A 15,029-nucleotide genomic window follows, 5' to 3' on the forward strand; every position below is an offset into this window, starting at 1 on the left:
ACCTCAAAGACCTGTAAAGTCTTCAAAACCTTTTTTTAGATTAAAAACTATTTTATTGTGAATATTTGAAATTCTTATATTTTTCATGAACAAGGATACATCTAGTATTTTTATATTTTGTTTTATTTGGTTATATGCATTCCTCTAATATTAACACATGGTTAAAAATAGTCTTTATTCCCAGATAAATATAATATAAAATCATCTTTACATTCTCCATTTAATATTGATTTTTTAATTATTCTTAAATCTCCTGATGTGCTACATGAGAATTTTGATCAAATGGATGCAGCTTATAGATTTCATGAACTTCACGTTAAAACAGATTTGAGACTTATTAATATTTTGTATGCCTTGTTAACTTAACATGTATGTATCAGTTTCTATATTTCTCATGTCCTGATCTTAAATAATTGTCCAAAATTAAGAATAATTTTATTCTTATGACTAAGAATAAAAATACTTTATAATTGTGTGATGGCCAAGTCCACCATGGCTTGTGGTTAATGTTCAGCGCAGTTTCCCTGAGCAACTGAGTCATAAGCACAATCGTTTGATTTTCACAGTGTGCACTGACTACACATTCATAAGACTATCCTCTTTTTTTCTAAATGTTTTACATATATATTTTTTTAAATTTCAGAATATGATGAGGGTACAAATGTTTAGGTTACTTATATTGCCTTTTCCACACCTGAGTCAGAGCTACAAGCATGCCCATCCCCTAGAAAGTGTGCTCCGCACCCATTAGGAATTTCCCCATTCCTCCTCCCCACTCCCACCTGCCTAACAACTGATGAGATGAATGTTACTTCACATGTGAACATGAATGTTGATCGATTAGTGCCAATTTAATGGTGACTACATGTGGTGCTTCTTTTCCCATTCTCCTGGATACTTCACTTAGTAGAATGAGCTCCAGCTCCACCCAGGATAATACTAGAGGTGGTAGATCACCATTGCTTTTGTGTGGCTGAACTCTATGGTATACATATACCACATTTTATTAATGCACTCATGCATTTATGGGCACTTGGGTTGTTTCCACATTTTTGCAATTGTGAATTGTGCTACTACATTCTAATGCAGGTGTCTTTATTATAGAATGTCTTTTTTTCCTTTGGGTAAATACCCAGTAGTGGATTTTTGGATCAAATGGTAGTTCTACTTTTAGTTCTTTGAGGTATCTCCATACTACTTTCCATAGAGGTACTAATTTGCAGTCCCACCAGCAGTGTATGAGTGTTCCTATCTCCCTGCATCCATGCCAGCAGTTGTTGTTTTGGGACTCTTTGATAAAAGCCATTCTCACTGGAGTTATGCGGCCACATTCAATACTTTTTTTTTAAGGCTGTGCTATATATATGACACCAGAATTTTGAGAATTGCTTGCTCTCTCTCTCTCTCTTTCTCTTCCTCTCTGTCTCTGTCTCTCTCTCTGTCTCTGTCTCTGTCTCTCTCTCTCTCTCTCTCTCTCTCTCTCTATATATATATATATATATAAATATATAACCTTAAATATTTACAGTGTTTATTTTCTGATAGAATCTTTACTGATATGGTTGTTAAATGAGATGTTTCCCAAGAAGTAGATCTTTAAAAATTTCAGGGTAGTTATATGTTTAGATACGAAATTAGTAATTATATAGTCATCTGAAAATTGAATTCTTATAATATTAACACATCATAAGACTTGTCAGAATAATTATCAACTGCTAATCCCCTTTAGAAAAAATATATAGCTATATCTAAGAATATAGAATATAGAAAAAATATATAGCTATATCTAAGAATATAGAATATAGATATGAATGTCCTAAATTTGAAAATCAGATTCAAATTTTCTTATTTGGTAAATAAGAACATGTGCAGGCATATATGCACACACATAGATATTTATGCATACACAAACACACATACGTACGAGCATTTCATGCACTCGTTTTAGGTAATGAGTATATATGAAAGTAAACTAGAAACTAATCAAAATGGTCTAATGGTGTTGAGTGTGTAGAAACTGAGTGGAGAAAATAAGAACAAGGTCGAGACTTCTGGACTTTTTTTCCCCTAAGGATAGCCTTAATTTTGAACCATGCAAATGATTTAACTATTTGAAAAATAAACTTTAGTCAAGAATAAAAGAAAATCCCAAATCTATACACAAAGGTAAATTTACCTAACTGTAAATCCAATTGTAATATAACCACATAGAAAATATTTTTTATATTTTCAAGTAATTTTAAATACAGCAACCTTATTATTAGGATATAGTCTACGCCCAAAAGCAACTTCAGAGTCATGTTGAATTTCCCCAAAGAACTTTATTTCTAAAGCAATAATGGTATAATAAGTTTGAAAATAGTTATACTTTTATAATAAAAACAAATTAATTAATTAAAGTCACAAAATACTAAGTCATTTTTTTTTGGAAACTAAGATATTTTAATGATAGAAAAAGAAATGCAAACATAAAATAAAAGAAGCTAAGAACAAGTCTTATAATGTTAATTTTTGAAATGGAAATATCAACTTGAAATTGAGCATAATGACATTCCCACTCAAAAAGAAGGAAATGAGGAAGCCCATAGCAGCCACTGATTCATAGCACTTTTGAATTCCTGCCCAGCACATAGTGCCAGTTCCTTAATAAGGAGCCAGTTCTACTGCCTAGAAATGATTTGCCATAGTTTTTGGCTCTGTTATTTGTGTTCTTTCTTAAAGCCTTTAAATATAATCCTTCTTTTTTTTTTTCTGGGTACATATATTTCTTAGCTTGCATTTTTATCTGTTAGTCATGGAGCCAAAGGCCTCTTTTGTTTTTGAACAGCCTTTATTATTTTTCTGTCCAACTTGGTATAATTTCGTTAAAAATATTGGCAGCTTCTATACATCAACTTATAAAGTGCTCCTCTAGACAAAACCAAATACACAGAATGATTAAAACAAGCCCTTCTATAGCTTAGAACTCCTGAAAATCAGTGGTGACATGACACTCTTAACAGTCTTAGCAGGTTTAATTAGCAGAGCTGTTCTATAAGTTTTTACTCTTATAAAATCCTTAGAAAACTTTGTATAGCTGAGACAGTCTACAAAACATCACCTTAAATCTTTTTATACTCTGAAGATAGAGGTTTATGTTCCACCCTTGACTTCTTTATCTTTATACTATGTCATTTTGCTCTGGATTTGATACTTGCCTAATGTTAGTACTTTCTTTGAAAGCTTACTCTCTGGCAAGACTGTCTCAGACGTTCTATATCTCCAGTAAATTTTATAAAACTAAACATTTCCTTATTAGGTTCATCTTCAGTTCTTATATTCTATCTTAGTTGAGAAGAATCCAGTGGGTACTTTCAACGGCCTGCCCATATTCTACACTCTCCACAAGTTAACTAGGTACCCTTTATACATACCAACATTCCACTATTATAATAAGCATTTTCTTTCTCCAACCTTCAATAACATTTTTTCTCAGTGTCATTTAAGTCCTTACCAACTGTGTTCTTAAGGCTCTTCCACATTCTACCTACTGTTTCATCCCTAAGTCAGTTCCACATGTTTTGTGTTATTGGTATGGATGCAATAAATTTCTCTTTCATCTACTAAGATTGGAATATGTTTCTGTCTTATCTATTGAGATGCTATTGGAATGGAAATGACTCACTTACAATTCGTCCATTGTTGCAAAACAAACTCTCCCAACACTTAGGGGTTCAAAGAAACTATTCTATTTTGCTCACAAGTTCTGATAAAAAATTCAGAAAGATTTAGTTGGGTAGTTCATCTGTGATGTGTAGATCATCAGTGTCACATGTCTGCTTGAGCTAAGGGATTATATTAGTTTCCTAGGACTGCCATAACAAAGTACCACAAACCTAGTGGTTTAAAACAATAAAAACTTATTCTCTCACAGATCTGGGGACTAGGAGTCCAAAATTAAATTGACATCAGGTCCATGTTCCTTCTGAAGATTCTAGGAAAATCTTCAGAGACACTCTCAGTGTCTCCTTCTGCCTACAGGTGTCTCCCAGCAAGCAATCTTTTATATTTCTTGGATTGTGGCTGTATAATTCCAATTTCTTCTTCTGTCTTCAGAAAGCATCCTTTTCTATGTATTATCTTATCCTTATAAAGGTGCCAATCATTGGATTTAGAGTTCACCACCCTGATTCAGGATGATTTCATCTTGAGATTCTTAACTAATTCTTCTGCAAAGACTCTATTTCAAAATAAGGTCACATTCTGATGTACCAGTGGACATGAATTTTGAAGGGATGATATTTAACCCATTATAATGATATTTTTTGTCTCTTAAGGTCTGGGAAGAGAAATTGACACCAAATCTTTTCAGTTATTTAAAGTAGTGATAGTATCTTCACAGATTCAAGGGGGAGGAAATGTTGATAGAAGGACTGTCAAAGATGTATGGGCATTTAAATCTATTATACGTCTCTTAATAGCAGGAAAATCATGCAACATAAAGTACTAATGTCATTTATGAAATATTTTCCTCTAAGTTGTTTAATATGGTTCTAAGCAAGCATCTAACACCCAACACCTACATCAGAAAAAATATAGATTTTATAGGAATAAATCATGTTTACAAATTAAAATTAGTTTACAGCCTCATTATTCCTCTTAGATGAAAGACATCAACCAAGAATGAAGATGAAATGAAGACATTTTCAAAGTAAAATAGCAAAAAACTGAGAGATTTTGACACCTGAAGAACATTACCAAAGAAAATATTAAAGGATGTTCTTCAAGCAGAAGAATAAAGGATACAAGATGGAATATTAGAGATGGAATATTAGAGATTAGGATGCTTCAATGACAAAGCAATGAAGCACTTAACAATGTCATTTGAAAAGTCCGAGTAAATGTTGACTATAGAAAATAATAAACAACTTCTCATAGTGGCTGTGTTGGTGTGCATGTGTGCACATGTGTGTGAGATTTTCATTTATAATCATGGCAGAATAAATAACCATAAATAATTTCAAAACTGGAAAATCATAAGAAATAACTATTTTCAAATCTGAATAACAAGCAGCAGAAAACTGTGGTCCCCAAGAGAAACAGACAATGTGAGATCCATCATTGTCTCATTTTCCTTAGAAAGAACATTTCCCTTACAGCAATGCACAGAAGGGAAGGACAAAGAGAACACTATAGTCTTATTGAGGTGAGGAGATAAAGATTGAGGTTTGGGATACTGAAGTGAATAGAATTTGTGTGGCAAGATATCATAGAGGGAGGGAATAATGTGAAAAAGGAGCTTCAGAAATGTACATGTGGGTTCCTTTGAGTTTTCAGCCAAATATTAAACTGAACATGCTCTGGATAAAACTTCATGAGACCAGCCACAGACAATTCCTGGGAGAAGAACAAATACTAGGGAATGGAGAGATGAAAAACTCCAAGAGTTCTCTAGGGATAAAATGTTCAAAAAGCCCGATATAAACATTGTTGAATAACTTGGGCATTCAGTAAAGACTACAGAAAGGCTCTGTTAGGGGTAATGCTAATCTAGGCTCAAAGGATTCTCGAGACATTCATGAACAAAGTTATAAAATATGCTACAAAAAGCTCAAGGTGATCCACAGAAAAGTTAGCTACCAGATTGGGGGGTGGGAAAGGGGGTTGGGAGGGAAGCAAAGCTAAATACTCTATTAAGGAAGACAATAAAATCCATACATTCAATAGCATAATGTTCATTATGGCCAGCACCCACTCATAAATTGCTGTAGCTGCAAAGCTACAAAAATGTATGACAACAAACAGAAAAAATAAGTCAATAGGAAAAACTAGGAAATGCCAGAGAAAATGGAATTAGCAGACAAGAACTTTGAACTGTTCTAACACTTATATTAAACATATTCAATAATATAAAGGAAAAAATGAAAAAAAGAATATCAAATAAAGATAAAAATTATATTAGAAAATTAATGTGAGAATTATGATATCTGAAATTATAAACTCATTGCAAGAACTTAAGAACATATTAGATAAACTCTGAAACATAAAAGAATAGCGAACTTGAACAAGACATTGGAAAATATCAAGAATGTATAACAGTGAGAAAAAGGATTAAACAAAAAGGAAATATCAAAAGGTACACTGGGTTTAAAACTTGTTGAAGTGAAATATATGACACTAAGTGTACAAAGTATAGAAATAGAAGAAGTGAAGGATATTTTACATATAAAGTGCTATACTATCACTTGAAAGTAAACTATAAGACAAAAAATGTTTGTTATAAATTCTAAATGTATTTTTTATTATCTCATATTATAGGGGTACAAATATTGTTAGGGTTACATATCTTGCCCCTGCCCCCCCCACCCCACTATGCCAGAGCTTCTAGCGTGTCCAGCCTCCAGGTGCTGCGCACCGCACCCACCGTACATACTCTTCCTCTCCTCCCCCCTTCCACCTGCCCACTTCCCGATTATAGATTTTTTTTTCCAGACATTTTGGTTACAGTGTATATCTTTGTCTCTCCCTACAAAAGGGGTAGTGGTAATCCCTTTTCTCCCACAATGCTCGCCACTTCCTTAAGATGTGGGTCTCCCCTACCAAATCCCTGTTGAACACTACTGTTTTTTGAGCACCATAGTTTTAGTCAGTCAGTACCAATTTGATGGCGAGTAGATGTGTAGCCCATTTTCCAGATCTTGTGTCATCTTGCTTTGTATTACGGGCTTAAACTTAATCCAGGATAGCATAAATGGTGCTAGCTCACTGTTGTTTTTTAGGATTGAGTAATATTTTATTGTGAGCATATAACACATTTTCTATTGTTCCCATAACAAATTACAAATTTAGAGGCTTAAAACAGCACACATATATGATTATACATTCCTGTGAGACAGAAGTCTCACAAGATACACTGCACTAAATATAAAATTAAGGTATTGGCAAGGCTGTATTTCTTTCTGGAGGTCTAAGAAAGAATCCATCTTGCTCATTCAGGATGGCAGAATTTATTTTCTTGTGGTTGTAGAATGGAGGGCCCCCATTTTCTTGCTGGCCGTCAAGCAGAGGGCCATTCCCAGTGTCTAGAGGCTGCCACATACCTTGGCTCATGGTCTCCTTCCTGCCTCCTCAAATCTAGCAAAAATGAGCTGATTTCTTGTCATGCTGTATCTCTCTGATTCCTCTTTCATTTGCAGCTTTCTCTCTGACCCAGCTGGGAAAGTTTCTCTTATGTTAAGGTCTCCTCTAGTGAAACTGAGCCAACCTGGGCAATCCAGAATAATTTCCCTATCTCTAGGTCTTTCATTTTAATAACATCTGGAAAATGTCTCCTGCCATGTAAATTAACTCATTCACAGGTTCCAAGGATAAGGGTGTGGACAGAGGGATGAGCACTCTGAAGTCTACCACACTAGAGAAATTATTAAAACCATAAAAAAGTAGTAATAAAAACAAATAATAGGATATAATCATGGATGTCACTCCAAAATACATGCGGCAAAAACAGACAAAAATCAAGGGCTCTAGATAAATCCACAATTATAGTTGACGGTTTTATCACTCTCATCTCAACAGTTAATAGAACAAATAGACAGAAAATTAGTAAGGTATCAAAGACATAAATAGTGCAATTATCTCACTTGACCTATTTGACATTTTTAAAAAACATCAAACTAAGCAATGGCAAAATGCATATAATATTCAAGTAGACTGGGATAAATTTCAAGTATATTAGATAGTCATGGGTTATAAAAAAAATGCCCAATAGATATCAGAAGCTTGAAAATATAAAAAGTATATACCCTGGTCACATTGGAATTACATTAAAAAATTCTAATAAAATGGTGTCTAGAAAATCCTTAAATAACCAAAAAGTAAACAAGAAAATCCTAAATAACTTATTGACGAGGCAGAAAATTGCAAAGGAAATTAGAAAATATTTTAAACAGATCATAAAAGCAAAACCTTCATTTGTAGAATGAAGACAAAGATATGCTTAGAGATAAATTTATAACTTTAAATGCTTATATTAGAAAAGCAGAAAAATTTACAAATAATAACTTAGATATTCTTGAGAAACAAGAAAAATATGAGCACACTATATCAAATTTAGTAGAAGGAAGGAAATGATAAGGATAAGAGCATAAATTAATGAACTAGACAACAGACTTATGAAAGGAATAATAAAAAATTAAGCAATGAAAAGTTTATTTTGAAGAGAGGAATTAAATTGATCAACTTTGCTGTGCACTGACTAATGAAGAAGCAAGAAAAAAACAATTTAACAAAACTGACACCATGAAAAATTAGAAAATCTGAATAGCCGTATATTGATTGAAGAAATTGAATAAGTCATTAAAAATAACTTCTCACGGAAAACTCTGGGCTCATATTACTTCACTGGTAAATTCTATTAAATATTGAAGAAAGAAAATAATATTATATAAACTTTTTCAGAAAATAGAAGAAGGAACACCTCTAAACTTATTTTATTAGGCCAACATAACCTTGAAATAAAACCACACAAACATGCCAAAATATAACATATTGATTCCAGCTATATATAGAAAATATAATGCAACTTTCCTAAGTAGGGTTTAATCCCTAGAATGCAAAAGTTAGTTTTAAACATTTGAAAATCAATCAGTGTAACTTATCACTTAGAAAGTACAAAGGATCCCACATGATTATCTCAAAAAAACAGAACAAGCATTGGACAAAATTCAATACCTATTTATAACTAAAAAAACCACATACAACTCTCAGAAATCTAAGAATAGAAGAAAAATCTGTCAATTTGATAAAAGTTATTAACAAAAAATCTAGAGCTAATACGGTAATTAACTTTACAACAATAAAAAATTAATTCAAAAGAAAGTGCAAACAAGATAGTAAGAGATATGAAATTTTTAAGACAGGAAGAAATTTCTTACTAAAAAGTTAAGTTGAAATAAAAAAATGTAATCACTATCTGAACCTTTGATATTCAAAATCTTTTTATAAGACTGTAGAATCCTAATATACTTAGATACACTGTTGAGATATCTCTTGCTATCTGCATCTTCACCATGTGAACTCACATCATTTATTAATATTATTTAAATTAGGTAGCTAATGCATTCAGATAGTGATGGATGCTTGCACATTAGTGCTTTAAAAACAGATGCTTTAAAATGCTCTGTAAAAACATGTTTTCAGACTGGAGTACATTTTTAACTATATGCACATCTCAAGCATAAGGATACAAATGGATTGAAAGTAAAAATGAAAATAAAAATAAATTTCATATAAACAGTAACCAAGAGAAACTGTATTAATAAAATATTAAAAGTTGAAAAATTAACTATAATTCCTAGAGATGTATTTTTAGGAGTTAAAATTTTAAATTAAATCAAGGAATTTATTTCCATAAAAGCCAGAATGTTGGTGCCCTTTCATGGAGATATATGGAAAATATATGGTGTTATATATTCTATAAATGCTCCATTTTGGCCTGAATCTTTATTACATGGGTACGCTATTCTATATGTAGTAATTTTGTTCTATTTTATAATAAAAATGTTTACAGCTAAAGTTCAGGAATGGGGGATTCATATTATGTTCCCCTTTGGATTCATATCTTGCCCACTTATATGACAAGTATATCATGGAGTGTGAGATTATAAGTGAGTTAATAAATTGGTAGTCTCGTTGCTGAAATTAATGTAGCCCCTGGTACCGTAACTAAAGCAATGGTAATCTGTCATGATTTAGGGGCACTATCTCACAGTTCCATGGGACTCTATGCTGGTTGACTATGGATCTGAAGTCAAGCTTTGTGCTCTCAGAACCTGTGTACAAATATATGGCACAGTTTCTCCCATAGCCAGAACACACAGGTAAAGGAATCAAGGAGTGAAAACAGTAATCGTTGCTTTCCACGTTTAGGCTAAAATTTTTGCTTTCTATTTTACAACTTGGGCTTTACAGATTTAGAATTTTAGTTTCCATATGTCTTAGTTAGTTTGGCCTGCTATATAACAAAGTATCACAGAATGGTGGCTTATAAAGACCAGAAATTTATTTCTCACAATTCTGGAAGCTATAAATCTGAGATCAAGGTGCCAGGTGGTCAGGATTTGGGGGGGGCCCTCTTTCAAGTGAAAGATTTCTGACTTCTCAGTGTAACCTCGCATAGTGGACAGAGGACTAGCAAGTTCTCTGGGATCTTTTTTATAAGGGCATGAATTCCATTCATGAAGGTTTCATCCTCGTGCCCAGTTTTACTTCCCAAAATTCCCACCTCCTAATGTCATTACATTGGTTGTTAGTATTTCAACATAGAAAATTTGGACAACCATTCAGCCCTAAAACCATATGCTGAATGTGTTATCGAGGAGTCGCGATAATAGTTCCTTTCAGCTAGAAGTTGAAATTCTTTTTGACATTTGAGAATCCTCATAATTTTGAAATAGACAAAGAGTAAGCTACCAACTGAGTGATTGATCTTGCTAATAAAGTTGACAGAGATATTTTATTTAAATGGGGGGAAAGAAGGACTTTATACTTTTGGCATAAATAAATGAGAAAAGTACGATTTGATCTCTTTTAACTTTCTGACATCCAGGTGAGATTTTCCCTGACATTGGCCCCTCAACACTTCTCATGACTGTTTTATTTTTTTTTTAAATCAGTCCAAAGTATTTATTAGGGGAAGTTATGTACATGGGTGGCTGCAGCATATTCCTATGACAGACAGTGAGACAACAGATGTTCTACCTAGATATGTCTGCCATGAGGTGTTGATTTAGTTTATATGAGAGTTTAAGGAATTTGGCTCAGGATGAGGGCGAGTTTCTATGAGTTTAGCAACAGAAATTAGTCTCTCAGAATGTTTTTAATCACAAACCTAAACAGCTTTATTAGTTTCTGGGAATGTTCAAGCCCCCTGCTTGGGTTACAGCATATAGGGGAAAATATGTTGTTGGAGTGGTCATGGAACTTTGTATTTCTCAGTCAGGACAGACAAAAAAGGGGGAGAAACTGGGAGTCCTAAATGGGATTTGCTTTGTTATCTTATCATCGTTTCTACTTTTTACTTGGAATGATTGGACCATTTACCTTTAATATAATTATCAATATAGTTCGTTTATATCTATAATTTTGCTGTTGGTTTTCTACTTGTCTCATTTGTTCTTTCTGTCTTGTTTCCACTTATTCAGGGTTCTTCTTGATTTACTGATTATTTTTTAGGTTATTATTTTACCTCTATTATTGACTGATTACCTGTACCTTTTTATTTTTTTTAAATGTGATTTCTCTAGGATTTACAATATGTATCTTTAGCTTATCACAGTATCTTGAATAGTAGTATAACACTTACAGAGTAAGAACCTTATAGCCTTCCATTTTCCCCTTCCTTATTTTGTTCTATGCCTGTCATATATTTATTTCTACATGTGTTATAAATAAATTGTTATAAACACATTATCATTTTTGCTTTAAACAACCAATAAAGTTCTGATTCACTGTCATAAATTTTTATTCATTAAATTCCCAGAGTCATTCCTAACACTTCATTAACCCTGGTGAGTTAGGTAAGTATTGAAGATATTAGTTACAATGCAGATAAGCACACCTCCATAGCCACTGCACATCCTCATTGTGTTTTTCACTGCATATTTGGATTTGTTTAGTGTCTAAGTAACATGTTCTATTTTTAACCTTATCAGGTAAGAATTCTCTGGAATGTATGTCAGAAAACCCTACTAGTTGTGGCTTCTAATCTCATAAGGATGTCATAAGGATGTTTGTTGGATTTATTAAAAAACAAACAACTTTTAAGATGAATTGGCCAGGAGTCATCCAAAAGTTCAAAAATATCATCATCAATAACTAGGCTATTTCTGTCTTTCAGCACTGGCATTCTTACTTATTGTCTTCAGACTTGACACCATATATCACAAGATCACCATCATAACTCTATATATCATGTTTGCATATGAGAAAAAGAAAGGTATTTCGCCACTGATGTCTCGTTTTATAACAATCCCTTTTATAAATGGCTTCAAACATACATCCCCAAAATTACACCATTGTCTAAGTAGGGTATCTGACACTCCAGTTTATAAGGGAGTAAACTGAAGATGGAAAGGAGATGGGCAAATAAATAATGGAGTCAGTATTTGAAATGAGATATTCTTGATGCCAAAACTCAGGTACATTGCAGTAAAATTATGTGAAATTTTAATAAGTAGCCATAGATAGAATAAATGTAGTATTATTAATACTAAGGGCAAAACATTCTGGTAAGGATATATTAATAATAGTGAAGATTAGGGAATAAAACTAGAGTATAGTAATAGATACGGAAAATACGATGAATGAAGGGAAGAAATTCTCTGTGAAGATATTTCCATCTCAATTGTTATTTATCACACTTTATCTGATCAGTAGTCTTGTTTTCCAACATTGGACTGGGAGATCAAGAGCTTATTTGAGTTTCATGGGTTTCAAATCTTTAGTGTTTGAGTTATCATAAATCTATTATCTATATGATTTTCTTGTCTTTCTTAAAAATATATGTTATAATTCATTGCCATGACTAATGACAGAAAAGTTAAGAAATGAGTACTCACCAAGTCAAGACCAGTCTCAGAATAAATCCAAAGTCTGTTCAAAAATGGAACCAGATGACAATGGTTGAAGAATGAAATTGGAAGATAAAATCTATGGCCTATATTTAAAAAAACAAATGCAGTAGGTCTGAAGTACACCATGCAGTCCATAAATGGAAAAGAGAAACATGCCAGAGATATAGGAGTATTGGAGAGCTAAGGGCCAGCATCCTTCTGTTTTTATGTTTTTGTTTTTTCTATAATGGTTCAATGATCTTACTCTCTTTTTCCATTCTGCCATATCCAAATGCTAAATACAGCCAAATAAAATTGCAGTGCCCGAAACTACAAGCCACATATAAGATATGAAATGACTCTAAACAGAAGTTTAAGAAATTCCTCTGGGTGCCTTTTTCTGTTTCTCACTAGACCCTTCATCCTCCTACTCTGCTTTCAATTCCCAACAGCTTTACCTTGGTTTCTCCTTCTTTTGTCCTATAAGCTTTTGCAGTAACAATTTTAGACTTCCACTGGGGAATTTGATTTAGAAACCATAGGTGGAGGTCATTCGTAAACATTGTTCACTATATATCCCATAGGTCAGATTCTGTGTCCCTGTTTCTTTCTGTTGTGACTCAATAGTCATCTTCCTGCCCCCAAGATGTTTTATGTCTTTTATGGAACTGGTGTATACTTAATTCCCTGACTTTACATGTGTTCATATGAAGCTGAGATCTATTTTTCTTTCTATACCATGTATCACAAAGAAAATCTCAGCATTCGCAATGACAGAGACACAGTGGAGCTCCATTTTCCACTTGCAACATTGCCTATTGAATTGATAGTGTGTCTTTTGATCCTTATGCCAATGCCCGTTCAACTTCTGCACAGATTTACCAGTTACATTCTTATACAAGTTAAACATGGAAAAGCTTAAATAATACAGATTTTGTGTGGCTGCTGTGTAAAATGGAAAAAGTGTAAAGTAGTAGCTAAGAAAATGGGGTCTAGAACCAGATCACAGTCTTTTTTTATTAATTATGTGAGGGTGGGAAATTTACTCTTTCTTTTTGTACTTCATTTTCCACATTTGTAAAGAGGGTTAATAGCATTATCTACTTCATAAGATGTTTATGAAGATTAAATGAATTAATCATTATATAGTGCTTAAAAACACATGGTAAATCTTGCACAAATATATACTTGAATAAAGAAGCAAAATAAAATGATACCAACGACAAAACAATTGGTGCTGTTTTCCTCCACTATGGTAATAGACCACATCATTTAGAAGAGGAGGTTTCCCTGAAGGCAATTGAACAATTTATGAGAATTCATCTTTAGAAAATAGTAATATTGGGCAATACATGAAGAGCTGGGGATACAGTCTTTGTATGAAGTAAGAAGAGGGCTCTCAGGACAAACTATTAGTCTCTTTTCTAGGATTCCCAAGAATAGAAAATATTGGTTATGATTTGAAGTTGCTTCATCAAGTCCTGTCCAATTTAAATGCAGGTGAAAGTGAGGGAACAAGATTGTCTTATAAGAGACATTACATTATGGCTCAGCTTGGGCAGTAGTTTTCTCCCCATCCTTATTACACAGAGTAAGTTATGCAGACTAGAGGGATCGCCTGGGAAATTATTAGAAATGTAGTATGTTGGGAATCACCTTAGTCTTACTGAATCAAAATTACTAGGAATGGGGTCCAAGAATCTTTGTTTTAACAAGCTCCCTAGATGATTCTTATGCATGCAAAATTTGGAGAATTTATTAAATGAAAAAATAATGAATAAATATTGTGTGATTTAGTTAATGTTGTATGGATACAAGGGAGAGTAGCTTTGTAGACAGACCCATATTCCAGGCCAAACACTGGCTTTACTGCTTTTTATTGCTTTATTTTTTATTATCATTGGACTGTAAGAAAATGCTCATTAAGTTATATTCAGTTATCAGTTTGTGCTTTGGGGAATTCAGAGAGTTTATGATTGTTATTGAGAACCGTGGAAGAGAGCAGTGGCTCCTCTGGTTTCAGATAGGGAAATGGAAGTAGTAAATACAGACAGAGAGAGAGAGAGTTGCTCTGATTAGGCTTATTGTAGGCTGACAACGAAAACATTAAGTTTGGCTGAGTATTACTTCACGGTATGTGTGTGTATATATATATATATATATATATATATATATATATATATATATATATATGGCAGGTTTTCGTTAATCACTCATCAGTTAAAAACCCTGACTTCAGCATTCTAAATTCATCCATGTAACAAAAACCACTTATGCCCCTTAAATCTATAGAAATAAAAATAATAAATAATAATTTTTACTAACTATAATAATAAATGTTCATCAAAGAAAAAATTATAAAATATAGGTAACCCTCCAAATAAAATTATATATATTCTCAAAACCATAAATAAATAAGTTTGGGGAAATGAGAAGGCC

Source organism: Microcebus murinus, chromosome 13 (assembly GCF_040939455.1).
Source record: "Microcebus murinus isolate Inina chromosome 13, M.murinus_Inina_mat1.0, whole genome shotgun sequence".
NCBI lineage: Eukaryota > Metazoa > Chordata > Mammalia > Primates > Cheirogaleidae > Microcebus > Microcebus murinus.